The sequence below is a fragment of the Sturnus vulgaris genome, chromosome 16, assembly GCF_052056855.1.
Source record: "Sturnus vulgaris isolate bStuVul1 chromosome 16, bStuVul1.hap1, whole genome shotgun sequence".
Classification (NCBI taxonomy): Eukaryota; Metazoa; Chordata; class Aves; order Passeriformes; family Sturnidae; genus Sturnus; species Sturnus vulgaris.
The window spans coordinates 10,019,659-10,036,270 of NC_142258.1; the positions used below are offsets into that span (position 1 = coordinate 10,019,659).

The 16,612-nt window shown below is 41.4% G+C and overlaps 1 protein-coding gene across 2 annotated transcripts in view; it reads left to right on the forward strand.

Moving 5' to 3' along the window:
* The window catches only part of LITAF (lipopolysaccharide induced TNF factor), a 48,416-nt gene that overhangs the window by 27,690 nt on the left and 4,114 nt on the right, over nt 1-16,612 (forward strand). Inside the window, exon 1 of one of the 2 annotated variants that reach the window (XM_014894840.2) lies at nt 13,909-14,075. The exons of the other annotated variant lie outside the window; for it this stretch is intronic. The gene's annotated coding sequence lies outside the window, so the exon portion shown is untranslated. Of the gene's footprint in view, nt 1-13,908; nt 14,076-16,612 lie in introns of those variants that run through there. 2 annotated transcript variants of the gene reach the window in all.

Here is a 16,612-nt window from a genome sequence, read left to right on the forward strand (position 1 = left end):
TATATTAAGATCTGTGATGAAATGTTACTTCCATTACTTTTGATACATGAGCTTCATCCACTTTGCTCACTCTGGCATGGTTTTGGTAAATATCCATCTGTGAGTGATACACAAATTCTTTCCTAAATTGCCAAATCTGCAGAAGCAAACTTAAGTATATTTGACCCCTATGTTTCTTAACCCTTTCTTGTATTTCTTTGGGTAAAACTTGCTTTTTTTTTTATGAACGTTTTCTTGATCTTTATTTTAACTGATGATTTCTGTTTCATCTATGACTGTTACCTGTTACATCCATAATAATTTCAAGGTTCAAAACATTGGCAATTTTTTTTCTTTCGAACAAAAAATTTAGAGAATGTGTATTTTTAGTAACTCTTTACAATTAAGTTTCTCCAAATTGCTATGTCTATGGGTGTGGTGTCCAGATTACCTTGCAGATTTCTGAAGGGAAAGAAAGAGGAAAATATTTGTATGTGGTTTCAGGAGAATATAAATAAAAGATTAATAAACTGAGATTGAATGCCCTTGGTAAACAACTGCACACTACCATGCTTAAGACCATTTGTGACTATGATACATTCCCTTTCAAGCTATTTATTTTTTATCAACTGGAGGTTAATCACTGAATTAACGTTGAGTTATATGCTAATCAAGAGAAAACCAAGCTTATAAATTAGCACTGAGATTAGATGTGGTCAAGCAGCATTCTGAATTATTCAGAAGCATCTGATGAGCTTCAACCACTTTGGAGGATAACATTCTGTATTACTGGCAATCTTGAATGCCTTTGTGTGTTTACTTTTGTTTTATATGTGTTATTTTGTGGTCTTAAAGCAGGTCTTGAACTTTGGTGTATTTAGTGTCACTTTGAGAGAAGATTGGGGAGCTGTCAGAGTAATTACTGTTCAGGAGCTGCACAGTCATTTTCTGCAAATAGGTTCTTTAACTCACAACCTGTGAAAATCCTGTTGACAGCAGGGATCCTTGAAAGTATAAATTCCCTTCAGAACACACATTTAATGGTTTGGAGAAACAACAGCACCTTGTGTAGCTCCAGGCAGGCCCTGTGTAATGGAAACAAGATTGGTGCAGTGAGATGAAGCAGAACAAGGCTGCAGGGCCAGAGGCTGCCCCTGCTGTGGGTCCCAGGGCTGGGGCCAGGGATGGAGGCCAGGGAAGAGCTGCTGTGGTTCCAGAGGTGGGATGGCATGGAAGAACAGAGTGGAAGAGAAAGATGACTGGAGGATCCAGAGTTGATGAAAGGTCTTGTCAGGAGTGGGAATAATATCTCATGGATAGTGAAAGCACTGAAGTGGAATTAGGTTCACTTTTATTGCCATACTCTAATTATTAATAGCTGTTATACACTTGTGTCTGATTAATAAAGGAGCTAAAGGGAAAGAGGGTCATGGTAGTTCTGCCATCCTGATGCAGATGGAAAGAAAGAAAACATAACCTAATTCACATATAGGGAATAGCTTGAATCATCTGAAAATTATCTATTTGTAAAAGTTTAAAAAGATTAAAAAGGAGCATGGGTAATACAGAAGAGAACAATGTTTTGCAGCAAGGTAGTTGATGTGGGTAGTGATAAATTGCTCTTGCTGCTGTGGAAAAAATGTAGATCCCATTCAACTTGAAAAGGATGGGGAAACTGATTTTAAGAGTAACGTGTGTAGTAAAGAAATAATTTGGAGGGAGGGGGTTTACATTTTGGAGTTTCAAGAGAGGCTCCTGCATTCCTTAGCAGACACCTGTCTTTCACACCAAGACAAAAGGACATCCAATGCTGTGTAGCACATAAATGAATGAAAGTCCCAAAGGTTGAGGCTGAAGTTCTTTTGGTAGGGTTCTCCTATAGACTATCCTAATAAGGTGCTGTAACTCTATTTTTTGCACTATGGTATTTTTCAGATACAGATTTTATCTAATTCAAGCAATAAAAGATGGTATGATTTCTAATTGTTACCTGGGAGGCCTATTTGCATTATCCTGCAAATTCAAATAGGGCAGCTTTAACTAGTATATACTGCAGTTTCCAGGGAATCATTTCTATTTCCCTGTTTGCTTTTCACAGCTGCTGAAAGAGCAGAATTGTCAATTAAAATCCTGGCAGGGTTGGTATCACCCATCCAGCTTTCCCTCTATAACCTGGAATTCAGTACAGCTCTTGCTGAAGAAAGTTTGAGTTTTTTGAGTTTCACTGACATTTTGTAAGTGCTTCAGATAACCACAGCTAAAAACATCCAATGTGCCTGTACTGAAACAAAGACAAGCAGGTTTTTCTCTTTTTTTCAGGTCAATGATCCCCAGAGTAATAATGTATGATTGAACACACAGTCTCAATTCCAGAAGGATGATATTGCAGCTTCAATGTTTTTCGTTGAATTCTAGCCTCAAATAAACAAATTCTAGCCTCCACATAGGGCTTGAACTGGAATAAATGCAATATTTTGCTCTATGCCTTGCATTCAGAACCTGAATATTGATTCATTACTATAATAAAAAGATAAGCTTTAATTTCTCAGAATGGTCATTGTAGGGCACTGAGAATAAAAATTAAATGTGTCAGCAGGAGTTTAACCAATTTGCCCATTTTAATTCCATTTTCTTGGGTATATTTCACATTCATAACTAATCTGAAAAATATGGACAGGCTGACATTTAATTTAAAAGTATGTCTCATTCCTCTGCGTGGGGAAATTAAATGCTGATTTCACACTGATTTAACATTGCTCTTCTAGGCTGCTTTTGCAGCTGACATTTGTGTCTTTCTTCTAGATATCCAAACTCAGTATCTGAACTAATCAGCAATGGCTGGACATTGAATGGTTTGGGCATTCTGGAACAAAGTATACATATTCCAACTCAGAAAGAAATAAATAGGAAGTGTATTAATAGTATCATATACAGTTAGTGGTCCACACCTACTGATTTATAGAAGACAAAATAAAATGCATGGTTTGCAAGACCAAATTTTCATCTAATTTTTCAAGTCCTCAGGATAGGCAGCACACTGATACTGCTGCCAACAGTCTCCAGTAACTCCGTGGAGCAGTATAACTTCAAATAAGATGGAATACCATGGAGAATATTGTGTGTCTGAGTAAAAGATTTCTCTGACAGGGATTTCCATTACACATTGTGTAAATCTCATTGTGCTTGAAATGGACAGGGGACATTACACAGACATGTAGCTCCCACTTTAGAGCTGAAATAATTAATGAAGATTGTGTGTGATATAAGATGTTTGAAAGGATTGGGGGCAGGGTGAGTTTTTGGGGGTTTATTATTTTTAATGAACAATCTGTATAACTTCTACCTCTGCACCTGGGTGATTTTTAAATTGACTTTTTTTTCCCTCTGTTTTGTCATCAAACACAAATAAATAATGGACTGTCAATTAAATTTGCTCAAAATACAATCCTATAATAATCATCTGCAACAGAAGAAATTCCATGTTCTCTTCTTATTGATTCACCTCATCTTGCAGCTGTGGAGTGGCTTTCCCATGTAATTCACTGGAAGTCACCTCTGTGGGCTCTGAGCAACTGCAATTAATCTCATTTTGGCTGTGGCAGCTCTGTGCAGTGGAACTGGAATTACTTTGTTCCAGAGTAATTCAGTAAAGGAAGTAGGAAATGAAACTGGAGACTCAGACTACCAATGTTTAACCCATCAGCTGTCCCCAGTTTTCTTATTCTCAAGGATTTAGGGTGGCTCAGGTGTTTTCCCCAAGCCTGTAATCAGACCTGGTGCATGCTTAGCAGCATTTCCTAGCTGGAATAAAGCACAGGAGGGCAAAGTAGGAGTTAGAGAAGCTATAGTTGCATGCAATTGTATTTTTTCACTCTCACAAAGAGTCTGCTTTACCTTGCGTAAAATAAAATTTAGCCCCAAGTTTCCAGAGTCTCTTTAGTTTAAATGTTAAAAAGAAAATGCCTCTAGTGCATTTCTGTTTCACTTACTGCACTTCTGAGCACTTTTTCAAGTTCTGCAGAGCTGAATTTTTGGTAACCTTAAAATAAATTTCTTCCAAGTGTCATTTCTACCTCACACTCACTACCAGCCAGTTCACAGCTCAGAGCACTGCCTGTTCACTGATCCATTGTAACTTCTGAGTGTCTCTGTGCTGAGCTGAGAGATGCCCTTGTTGGCATTACCTGAAACCTTCTCCTTTCACTCTCAGCAGTCAGATCACCCAGGTGATTTCTGCACAAAACTTCAGCTGTGGCAGGTGGAGGAAGCAGCACTGACACAGAACAACCCTTGCCCATTTCTGTGGAATGATCAAGAGCAAACAGAAATATGATGTCAACATTAGAAAAGGACTTTGTTCTGTGGGAGCAGTGTTGTACTTCTAATTCCATGGAATTTAGTCACTTCACGTAGGCATTGCTGAAAAATCTCTCCTGAGTGGCACCTCAAAGCCCTTGGCCTCTGAGACTTCCCATACAGTTGTCCATTGTAGCAGGAATTTTTCACTCCCTTAGAAGTTTGTCTATAGGGCACAGGCCAAACATCTTTCAGTTTTCTGAAGAGCCACCCAGGGGCAGCTTCCTTCACGCGGCTTGAAAGCAGATGGGTGGGAAAGCCTGCCCGGTTGTCTTGGTTTAGGCTAATTCCAGTTTGCAATGACAAGGTCAGTCTGAAGGGGGGGAAATTAACACTGAGAGATTTTATTTTTAATCTGAACAGAGCTGTGAGGGCTCTGAGAATTTGATGCCTTTATTTATCAGGTATGTAGGGATAACTTCTAGACAGTTATTAATTTTATCTTCCTATGAAGCACTGCTGCCTTTAGTCTGAGTTTTTCAGGTTTGGTCAGTCCTTTAAACCCTCAACCCTTTCCACTCTTGCCTGTTTGTCCTAGGCAGTAGGCTGGTAAAAACCAGATGTTTGGTAAGGTTGTAATATTTCTCCCTGCAATGCCTTTACCTCTTGTCTATGACTTAACTTGGTTCCAGCCACCCGAAATCTCAAAGAGAAAAACTAGTTCCCCTGGATGACAGACATTTTCTGTTTTCCATCTGAACTGAAGTCTGCTTATCTCTGAGGGAAGCAGATTTTTGGATTATATAAGCAAACCAAGAAAAAATTACAAACAGGTTTTCTTCTGTGCTTGCCTAGAAGCATAAAGAAATTAAGAAGGATAATTACCATGAAGGTTTTTTGCCCCACAGATGTTACAAAGCACGTTTCTGTGTCAGTCCCTTCTGGATACAGTGCCTGCCATCTTGTGGACAAGTCACGCTAAGTCTGAATCCCCGAGAGAAGTATTTAAAGACCGTAATACTTTGTACGTGTGATAAAATCGCTTAGCTATTTTGTTGCTCTGTGCAAACAATCTTTCTTCTTGGACACTTATTTTTCAATTGAAGTTACCCGAGCTTGCTTGGTTCGCTTACTTTTGAGGATGTTTGATTTCCTCTGCTTCACTTGTTACCAGCTGTAAAACTACCAAATGTAAAATTCTCTGCAGTTTTCTAATTAATTAAGTTTAAATCAATGACCTAAGATGTTCATCTGGGAACCAATCAGAAGTAATTCTGAGAAATCTGTCAAAGTAGCCTAATTGCTACATGCCAACAATAAGGAGAAAATAATTTTAGAAATTCCTTTGCTTCAAATCTGAAAGCAAAAATACTCTTCTTATTACAGACATAAGCAAATTGTGCAAATATATTTATTTGAAATTAAGATATCTATATTCTTTATTGCCTTATATTAGCTTAATTCTTTCTTGCTAGAATGCAGATGACAACTCTTACATCATTCTTTAGTGAGTGAAAAATCCTTTCCAATTGCAATAAGGATTCATTTTATGGGGAAGGCTCTAATCCCCACAGTATTTGTCAAAATATGATGCTTGCTGAATGAGATTATTTACCTTTTGTAAAAGTTCTTTGGAGACAGCCCACTGCCTATTTGTCTAAAATATATGTTAAATGTTCCCAAAAACGAGTATGTAAAATTTAAAACAAAATGGTTCCAAAGGTGATGTTTTTGCTGTTACATTGTACAGTTCTAACAAGAAACAGCCTCAACTGTTGGTCCGACGTAAAATCTAATTTGGACTCAATTTTTTGTTTAAAATAAAAAAGACTGTAATTTAAATTTGATTTAATTAGTAAAAGTTAGTGGATGAATTGTGACTCCCATCTGACTAAGGAAACACGAAGGTTCATTGTGCTGGTAGCTGTGTCTGCCCTGTGGGTGGGCAGAGCCATTCCTGGCTTTAGGGCAGATGTTCTTAATTGCTCCTGCAGGGATACTGGAAAGGTGGCCAAGCTCTCCCACCACCCAGGTGTGACACAATTAGTGCCACAGAGGTGGCAGCTCCTTGTAACAGATTTGTGAGGCAACTCTGGAGTGCTGAAAGCTATCAAGGAAGTGGTAAAGCAGCTGGGTCAGTTACACAAATGAGGGTAACATAAGCTGCTCAGAGAACTGATGACTTACTAAACAATCATCTGGGACTAAACCCAAGTGTTGCAAGTGTTTGAAGGTTCTGAAATAGCTGGCTGTAATGACATTACATTAAAGTCATTAATGAGGTCATGCACAATGTCATAATCATAAGGAACTGTGTTTCCTGACCAGTGCTGGACAAAACCGAGCCATACATTTTCAGAGAAGCAGTTTATTTTTAGTTCTGTGGATTCTGTTGTGATTGTGTCACAGAACACATGATTTTGCTGCAGGGCAAATTCAGGAGGAGCTGTGCATACAATCAAGACTTGTAGAATCTTTGCATCCAGCAGATCAGCCAGCTCTCACCAGCCTGTGTGAGGCTTTGTGGTTCACTTATCTTTATTACTAGTCTTTGTAAGCATGTTCAGCTGTTTACTGATTGCTTTGTTTATCATAAAGGATCAGTCTGAAAAGACAAAGGTTTCGTTTCAAACGAGGGATGTCCTAAACATTTGGCATCCATTGTAACAAGCCACTCAAGGCTGCACGAATATTTGGAGAAGTGTTTTCTTACTGTGTAGCAATGGCTGATGAGATTGCATTTCACCAGGATTAGTCATCTGTTTGGTAAATGGCTGGTGATACTGGCATTGCTGGTGCTCTTTTAGCTCTGTAGCTATGACACTTGTGCCCAGATGATAAACTTCCTGGCTTGCTGCTCCCTACAGACAGTCAAGTGACAAGATATGACATTTAATTTCTGAGTTTCTGAAACAGGAAATGACCCCTTCTGAGCTGAAACTTGAGATTCACTGAAGTGGCTTTAGTGAAGGAAGTCCTGCCAGAGGTGGGGAACTGAAATGCTAAACGTGATGTCAAAGCTACCCCTAAATCATGTAGCCTAAGTAAAAACCCCTAGAAACTATAAACCAGTACATAATTCAATATCAATAACTCATAAAGTGAGAGGAGCATAAGAAAATAAATGCTTATTGGAATCTAGTTTTGAACATAATGTTTGAGTAATGCTAGAAACAGACTTTAAGAGAAGTGGATATTTGAGGTCTGAAGGAAAGCCTTATTGAAGAACTATGAATATTCAGTAATATGGTCCCAATCTTTATATATATTTCTGTATTTCTTGACTATATCCCAACTAGATCACAATAATTCTGGTGTCCAGATGACAGCTGTGTGAATATTCTATCAGAATTATGCACAAGAGAATACTGTATCATTCCTTACTCACTTTAGATCCACAGAGTTGGATCAAAGCCCTTCATGTCTGGCTGCTGCCTCAAGCAAAATAGCAGGAACTTCACTGTAAGATTTATATCAGTGATTTTGGTGGTCAGATACAAGAGCTGGAAAGGCTGATTTATGCCAAGATTATACCACATCTTGGCCAAACAGCAGGTCAGGAATTATTCTGGAGGAAGGGTAAGAAGAAGAGATTTTTGCACCACTTCATTCAACAATGACATCAGAGCAGTGGAAATCATGCTTCAGTTCTGTCTACAGGAAAAATAATCAGGCAGCTTTATTTTTTAAAATCACATCCTTCCTGTACCCTGTCAAGGGAGTAGGAAGATGAATGTGAAAGGTAAATGGTTGGAGAATCATAATTTTTGCTCTCTGTTTTGTCATGGCATTAATAGATAATCCATCAAATAATGGATGACTTAATCAGGACAGACCTGCTGTTTTTAAAGGTGAAGGTTTTCTATCATAACCATTTCTTTTTGCTTCCTCATACTAGGAGAGCCATTACTGGCAGTGAGTGGTTATTCTTGTAATTCTTTACATGAAGTGCCAAGTGTTTTGAGAAAAAGAAATCTATCATTACCTCTTTTGACACCACACTTCTGTCTCACTCTCTAGGAGAGATAATATGGTTTACATACTTAAATATTTTGCTGTACTGTGTTTTGCAGTCTGGCAGCTATTATTAGTTGCCATGATGATCAAATAACACTATGGGAGTTGGTAATTAAGAAGGAAGCAATACTAGGACAGCAAAGTACTAATATTTAGATTTGGATTAATTTCAGAATTCTGTCAATCAATTTCATTCCAGGGGGATCATTTGCAGTTTTAGACTTGATATACTGCTTCTGTTTAACATGATAAATCCATTAATATTCCAATCTTTCACAAGCATATTACCCCACATACTACCAACTTTTGCAGATGAAATAAATGAGTCAGAAAAGCTCAGCTTCAAGCCTAGCTCACCAGAGAGCACAGGCAGATGTGTCTGAGTGGCTGCTGTGAAGGGTATTTATCTTCACTAAGTCGTTTCTGAAAGGGAGGGTGTATATGTGGTCTATCTATTCTCCCTCTCTTTTTTTTTGTTTTTTCTTTTTCCCCTGCTCCCTCTACCACAGAATTTATTTGGGGATAGTCTAAGTTGAAGTTATTAACTCCCAAATGAACACTGTAAAGCCTCTATCACAGCTTTTCTTTTTTTTCAGCCATTAAAAAGCATTTAAACATTCAAGGTAACCCACCTCCTGGCAGCTTTGACCCCAGAGGCTACTCTCATTCACACAAGCAAACTGCACCACACTTTCCCATGAGTCTGGCACCTCCAATGTCAGGCTGTTTGACCACAGCACATATTGGTAGAGTTGGTTATATTGAACAGAGCTCACCCAAGCAGAAATATCAGCAATGTTACCCAGGCCTGCCTCTGCAAGCTGTTAATGATTGAGTTGTTACCTCTGAAGTATTTTGTGATCAGGAGTTTTGCAGTAATATTACAGGAGAGGAAGTATATTATGGTTGTACTTAGTTTTAATTATTGCAGAAGATTTTATGTATACTCATTCAGAAGCAGCCTAGAGGCTAAAACTATCTGCACAGTACAATCAGAAAGTGCTGAAGTTACCATAGAGTGGGTCTGGAAGCTGATGAAACCCTTAAATTCTGAGCTCAGCAAAACCCCTAAACTCAAGTGGTTCCTTTAGCTATTGCTTCTCTGCCCAACAGGGCTGGAGAAGACCATGTGGAAGTTGAAATTAATTTATTCTGCACCGGTATCACCAGTGGTTTGAGGACACCTCAGCAATGTGAACGTGCATTTACACTGAAGTGTGAGATCTTGTCGTCACCTTTGAGGCTTCTCATGGGAACTTCAACACTTATATCATTATACTAAGTGTTGAAATTGTATTGGAGTTTTTGTTCTGTTTGCTTAGCAACTTGAATCAGCCATTGCATCAGTGAAGACAAAAACAAACATTCTTTCAGATTATTTGGTTTAATGTATCTAGTTTGCTTCTCTTTAAATCTGTCTTTGTACATTGATTATTGGTCTGAAACTGCATTCTAGTACAACTCCATAAGGATCCAGTATTGCTGAAATGATCAAAAGTCATAGAAATTCTTATCTAACTTCAACAAATCAGTATATGTAAAATGACATACATACATAAAAAAAGATTTATTTGTATGTGTGCAAGTCCTGTGATTTCCAGGCAGGAGAAATTTGAGATTAAGGATTTACTTATTTTACACGTTATTGAGAACATATTACAGTATATTAAAATATGGCTAACAGGCTTTTAAATGTACATCAACTTTTGAACTTCATTTAGCTTCTTTTACAGAAGCCTACTGCTGTAAAAGCAAAGGCTAGTAAAAATACAACATGCAATTATTTTTGGGGCTAAACTGACATCTGCTGGTGTTCTGCAATAGCAATCAGTGTGATGGCAAACCATCCACTATATTCGGTGTACTTTTCCACAGCACTGTTAGCAGCCCTGGTGATGACTCAGTGAAGCAGAGAGGAGGTGAACAGTGACTAGAGCAGGTAGGGCTGCTGATCACACCGTGCCACGGGACTGGGGACAGAGCAGAGCTCTCGTGGGTACATCCTGCTGGGTTTGTATGTCAGGCCTCTGAAACTTCCTTCTTATGGTTTTTTAAAAACGAGTTATGTTTATAATCTTCAGGTGCACAGCTCCTTGGGAAGGGAGGAGGATAAAGAGCTGTGTCAGTTTCTCGCCACATTTCCTCATGCACGCCTTGAGCTGGCACTGGCTGTGTCCCCACCCAGTCACCTGGGCTGCTGCAGGAAGAGAATTTCTGTGGGTGCCAACAAGCAGGCAGCAGCTTCGGGGAAGCTCTGTGCATTTCCTGGGGCCTAACCCAGGTTGGGCTGCAGCTCTGTTCCAGACTAGGTAGTTTGGCACAAAAATAACCTCACTTGTGTTGGAGATCGGAGGGGCTGAATGCAGCTGGCCTTAATTCCTGACACTTTAGTGTTTAGTAAGAACATCCACAATCACAGATTCACAAACAGTGCTACTTAATGAAGCAGAAGGAATACAGATATGCAATTGCTGTTGATAAATGCTGTTACTGCATTAGCACCAGCCAATGGTTAATCAACCTAAATTAGCTTCAAGCTAAATTAAAAATTCAGTTTTTCATTACACTTAACTTCACAGTTAATTAAGCTTAGTTTCACCCAGATATGGTCTGACACAGAGACACAAAACTTACTAAAGAGGCATCTCTCCTTTGGGGAGGAGAGAGGAGCAAATCCATCCACTTGTCTGTGAAATGGGGTCATATTCTCATCCTCTACATGGAGGATTCCAAATATAAATTTTATAATTTCAGATAAATGGAGGTGAGACTACAGTCAAATATAATTGGTTACCTGTTGCTTCCATCTTAGATAGTGGGGAAGAAGGCACTTTCTCACTTGCATGTTGGTGTATGCTTCATATATAAATAAGAGATAACGAGGGTTTCAGTTACCTTTGGTCAGGCTGAGTTAGGATTATTGGTTGAATCAAAGGGAGAACAGAACCATGATACTTCAGCATTGCTTCCTCCTCCACTCAGCTGAAGCAGCAGTAAAGGAAATCTGAGCTTTGCTTGATCATCTTTACTCCCGTCAACATTTTACAACTGCACATCATCCTCACAGAATCACAGAACAGTGTGAGTTGGAAAGGACCCTTAAATATCATTTAAGTCCAAGGCCCCTGCAATGCTCAGAGCCCTGTCCAACCTTGCCTTCAATGTTTCCAGGGGCATCCACCACCTCTCTGGGCAAACTGTGACAATGGCTTATCACCCACACAGTAAAAACAAAGCAAAAGCCTCCTTTTTATATCTAAATCAACCCCTCCTTCAGACTAAAACCATCATATCTTTTCCTGCTGCAACAGGCCCTGCTCAAGTTTGTCTCCAATTTTCTTATAGGCCCCTTTCAAGTACTGAAGGGAACAGTAAGGTCATTCTGGAGCCTTCTCTTCTCCAGGCTGAACAACTCCAGCTCTGCCAGTCTGTCTGCATAGCAGAGGTGCTGCAGCCTTTGGCACATCTTCATGGCTATTTCTGGACTTGCTTCAGCAGCTCCATGCCCTTGTTACATTGGAGGCCACTGACCTGGATTCAGCCCTGCAGGTGGACTTTCATGAGAGTGGAGCAGAGACACAGAATCCTCTTCCTCAGCCTTCTGGCCACACATCTCACAGGGCCAGATTTCTACTTCTAACAAGGCTTGCTGTGTGTGGATAAGGGTGCTGAGGCCCTGTCTCCATACCAATGTGTGAGCACACTCTCTACTTTGCTGAGACACTGGGCTGGGAGCCCTACACATTACCCCAGACACCATGCAGTGATTAAGTTTCACTCAAGTCAGGTGTAATATAAACAAGCACCTCAACCCATGTCCTTGCTGAACCAGCCTCATCAATTCTCCATAGCAAACCTGACAATTTCCCACAAGCTTGTCACTGAGAATCAGGAATAAAACTCCTTAACACAAATGTAGTATTAAGAAGCAGGGCATTACTTTTTGTGGTGCCTGATGGGCAGGATAACTCTGCCTAAGGTGCACGCTTGGCTCAGGGTGGAACAAGTATTTATAAGAAAGGATATACATATTCCTCAGGAAAGTGTTACAATTTGTTGTTACTTTAGGAAACAGAGCCCAGCAACTGGATTGGGATGATTTGTTTCACTGACCACTACGCAACATTCCATTAATTGTGACTTCTGTGTAATTTTCCATACACTCTCAGCTGCTATGGTGACATGCCCAGCCACAGACTGGCTAAAGATGATGCTGCTTTCGACCAGTACCATCCAGCAAAAGGACTGGAAAGGCAGAATTAGCAAATGGTGAGCAGGATGAGAAGGAGGATGGATAGTGAGAGGAAATACACTCACGTACCAGTAAATGGATGCCAACAGCCTATTTGGAGATTTCGTGGAAACAGCAGTAGGGTAAAAAAGGAGAAATGCTACTGGGGTCTCCAAGGAGGAGCATGTGCCAGCCTAGACTAGATGCAAAGCACAACATGTGAGAGAGCATGGCAGCTGGGGTAAGAAGGCTTTCAGTTGAAGGTCGTGCCTAATTTCACCCTGGGACATGTGTTCTGTCATGGCTTCTCTCTTCTGTGGCTCCTAAGCTGCTCATAGCCACCTGGGGAAGGGAATTTAGTTAGTAAGAGAGCAATTATTCCGATTTTAGTTAATCCAGGCCACCAAAGCCCAAAATACTCATGTTCTACTCCTGAGAAAAATAATATATAATGTGATTTATTGATAATGGTGTAAATTTATTCACCTCTAAGTCTAGTTCTAATCTCAGTGCAGATGAATCACACTCCACATTCCTTTCTCTGTTCCCCCCAAACTGGGGGACTGGTGTATTCATGACCTCAATACTCTCAACATCTGATTACATCCCCAAGCACCCATACTTGCAGGTAATTCAGTAGATTACTGTGACTGCAGAGCTTCATGTTGGGTTTATCATCACCTTGGGTAAGAGCTCCTTTCATCCCATAAACTGACTCCTTGCTCCAGGATGGATTTCTATTGAAGCTTTATGTGTATTCTTTAGGGCAAGGTTCAAGAAAAGATTTAAATACAAAAACAGGACTTTGACGTGTTTTAGATGCTTTCAGCCAAAAGGACTTATGAACTGTCCCTGCTGATAACCCGCAGGGGTTATCAAGTCCATTCAGTCTAAGGTAGATTCACACAAACCAGAGTGTGAGGCAGTCCCTTTTGAAGCCCGTTTAGGGATCTGAACATAATTTACTTTTATGTTATCTTGGAGCTGGATAGAAGGAATTACATACTCTTGTGTTTTCAAAGACTGAATCCAATTCAATTGCTTGTAAAGACACTACCTAAAATCACCGTATCTTGAACTTGAAAGTTTTGTTGATCATTATATGTGTTCTCGTATGTTGTCTGAAATACCTGATCTGGTAACGCAAGGGGTATTGTAGAACTAGAGAAGTGATTTCCCGGCAGTGTTACAGACCGTGGTGCTTGGCTGCGCTGCTGACGGGGAAGTTGAAGATTACTGGTTTAATCTGAGTGAGCTCTTGGCGAAAACCGCGGAGTTCTCGATCGCTGTGACTGCGAAAGCCGTCACGAGTGCCTGCACTTCCACAGCTCCCGTCCGTCCCGTCGCTGCCGTGGGTCCGGGGGAGCGGCCGGGGCGGCTCCCGGGGCAGGGCCCGGCCAGGGCGAGCGGCCCCCGGCGCCTGCTGGCGGCTCTAGCGGGAAGGGGAGGAGGAAACGCGGGTGGGGACGGGACGGGACAAGCCCTGCTGACGGTGGCTGCACCCCGGCGAGCGGAGAGGAGCGGAGCGGCGAGGCGGGCACGGCTCGGCACGGTAAGGGCTGTGCCCGGAGCCTGGTGGTGCAGCGGGCAGGGCAGAGCGGGGCGCGGGGGGGATTTTGCTCCTCAGCCGGGGCCGCTCCCGGGCCTGAGCGCTGTCCTCCCCAGGCCGCTCCCAGAGCTCCGGCCCGGCTGCGGGGAGCAGGAGAAGCCGCGGCTTCGGGGCTGGTCCCGCCCCGCAGGAGCCCCCCGGGGCACCGCGGGCAGGCTGGCGCTTCCCGGGCCGGCGGTGTCCCGAGCGCCGCAGTCGCAGGCCGCTCCCGGGACGGTCCGGGACACGCCGTGGGCCACGGCTCCTGCCCTGGGCGGTGCGGGCGGGGACCGAGCGAGGCCGGAGTTTCGCTTTCCCGGTGTGGCAGGCGGAAGGTGGCCCTTTCCTTAGGGAATACTCCCCTCGGACCGGCCCTGCCCTGCCTCGAGGAGCGGGTTACTCACAGGAAGCCGCTCACAGGATCATTCCGAAACTACTGATTACTTGGTAAAAGTAACACACGAAGCTCTGAAATCTTTCCTGCAGGTAGAACACACTGTGCGGTACTGTATCTACTTTGCCAGTGTGTAGAATTCAGTGTGACCTCAATGCCATTGGTTCTTCTGAAATAATGATACGTCAGAGTCTTTTTTTGTTGTGATTGCTGGATTTTATTCTCTCACAAATGCCTGAGAAATTTGAACAACTTTGAGATAATATTTCTCAGCAGGTTGGTAAACCTGGTTGGTTGTTCAGAGTTCAGACGAAGTTGGTGGTCCAAGAAGGTGCTGTGTTAGGGCTTTGCGCTGCAAAAATCTGAGTGCTTTGATAAACCTGTATATCCTGCTGGGTTGTTAAAAAAAAGATAAGCCTTCAACATGTATTTCATTCTCGGTTTTGCTGACCAGTAGCTATTTTAGACTCTGATCTGTAGGGAGCCCTCTAAACCGCCCCTTGGTGTTGGAGGACAACGTAGGATTTCTAGTGAAGAGGACTGCGTAGCAATTGTTTAATTTAGGGATTAAGCTGTGTCAAATTTAAGGAAGAGACTAAGGGAAGAGCAACAACAGATTTGTTTGGCCAAACTAGGTTAGGATAGCTGTAATTGTAAGCAGTTCTTGACTGGATGGGGTTTTGGTTGGTTGGGTTTTTACATACCAAGCAGAGAGATGGGCTATTACCTTCTTTTTCCCTTGTCCCCAGCCTAATTTTCAAGACTTGGAGCATGAAGCACACTTCCACATTTGCACTGGCTGTACGAAGTGATGGTTCAAATATCTTTTCAAAGCTGACATATAAAGCAGAAGCGTGATTAGAAAACAGAAATTGAAACACTGAAGTTGTGGTTATATCTGCAATTCAGTATTTTGAAGAGGCTTTTTTGTAGTCCCGCTGTCATCTTGATGTTTATTAGGAATTTTTGTTTTGATAGATAACTTGAAGGAATTCATACATGGTTTTAGTTTTTTACCATTCACTGTAGTACTTTGTACATGTTATTTATGCTACAGTTTTTAGACTTTAAAAAAAGAAAAGGGATGCCACAAAGTGCTGTGAGGATCTGAGACCTGCTCACTTTTGTCTACAGGAAGAGAAAAAAAAAGTGAAAGTGCAGAAAAAGCACAGTGATCATATTTAAATTGAAATGGTTATTTTTAAATTGAAATGGTTATTCAAAACCACTTGGTGGTAAGAAATGAACATGCAATGTAATTAAAAAATAAGTAAATATTAAGACTAGAAGTGCTCATGCTGGAAGTTATGATCATTTTGAATTCTGTGAAAGGGTGTTGTTCAATTTCTTAGAACTTGCTTGTCAGTGAAGCAGAGCTGAGCAGCAGAAGTAACTGTATGCTTAACCCCACCTGGCAGCACACAGCTGCTCACTCACTGCCCCCCTGAAGAAACTGGAAGCATCTGAGAAACCTCATGGGTTGAGATAAGAACTGTTTAATAATTTAAATAAAATAGTAATAAAAATAATAATAGCTGTAATGAAAAGGAAAATAACAGAGGGAAATACAAACCAGCAAGTAAAGCAAATGAGAACAATTGCTCACCACCAACTAACCAATGCCCAGCCAGTCCCTGAGCAGTATTTCCCTCTCAACAGCCTTCTTCCTGGTTTTATTGCTGAGCATGAGGCTTTATGGCCTGGAATATCCCTTTGGTCAGCTGGGGTCAGCTGTTCTGGCAGTGTCCCCTCTTGGTTTCTTGTGCACCCTCAGCCAAAACCAGCACACTGAGTGGGGCTGGTAGGTCATGATTCAGCTCTGTAGTTTAGTCACAAGGAGAAAACTTCTCTTTTCTAAAGAAAACAGAAGACCAGTGTTTTTTAAAAGTATAGCTGTGAAATAGTTGCTACTACAAAAACTTACTGACTTTCAACATCTTTGAATACTCTCTTGTTCCCTCTTCATTCTGCCAAAGCTGCAGTGTGAGTATGGGAAAGGTGGGAAGGGGCAGTGTTTGTCCCAGGCTTATCACAATTACTGCTCCAGCCCCTGTAGCCACGTCTGTTCTTCGTACCAGCTCCTGTGTTTGTCCTGGCCATGGTGCTG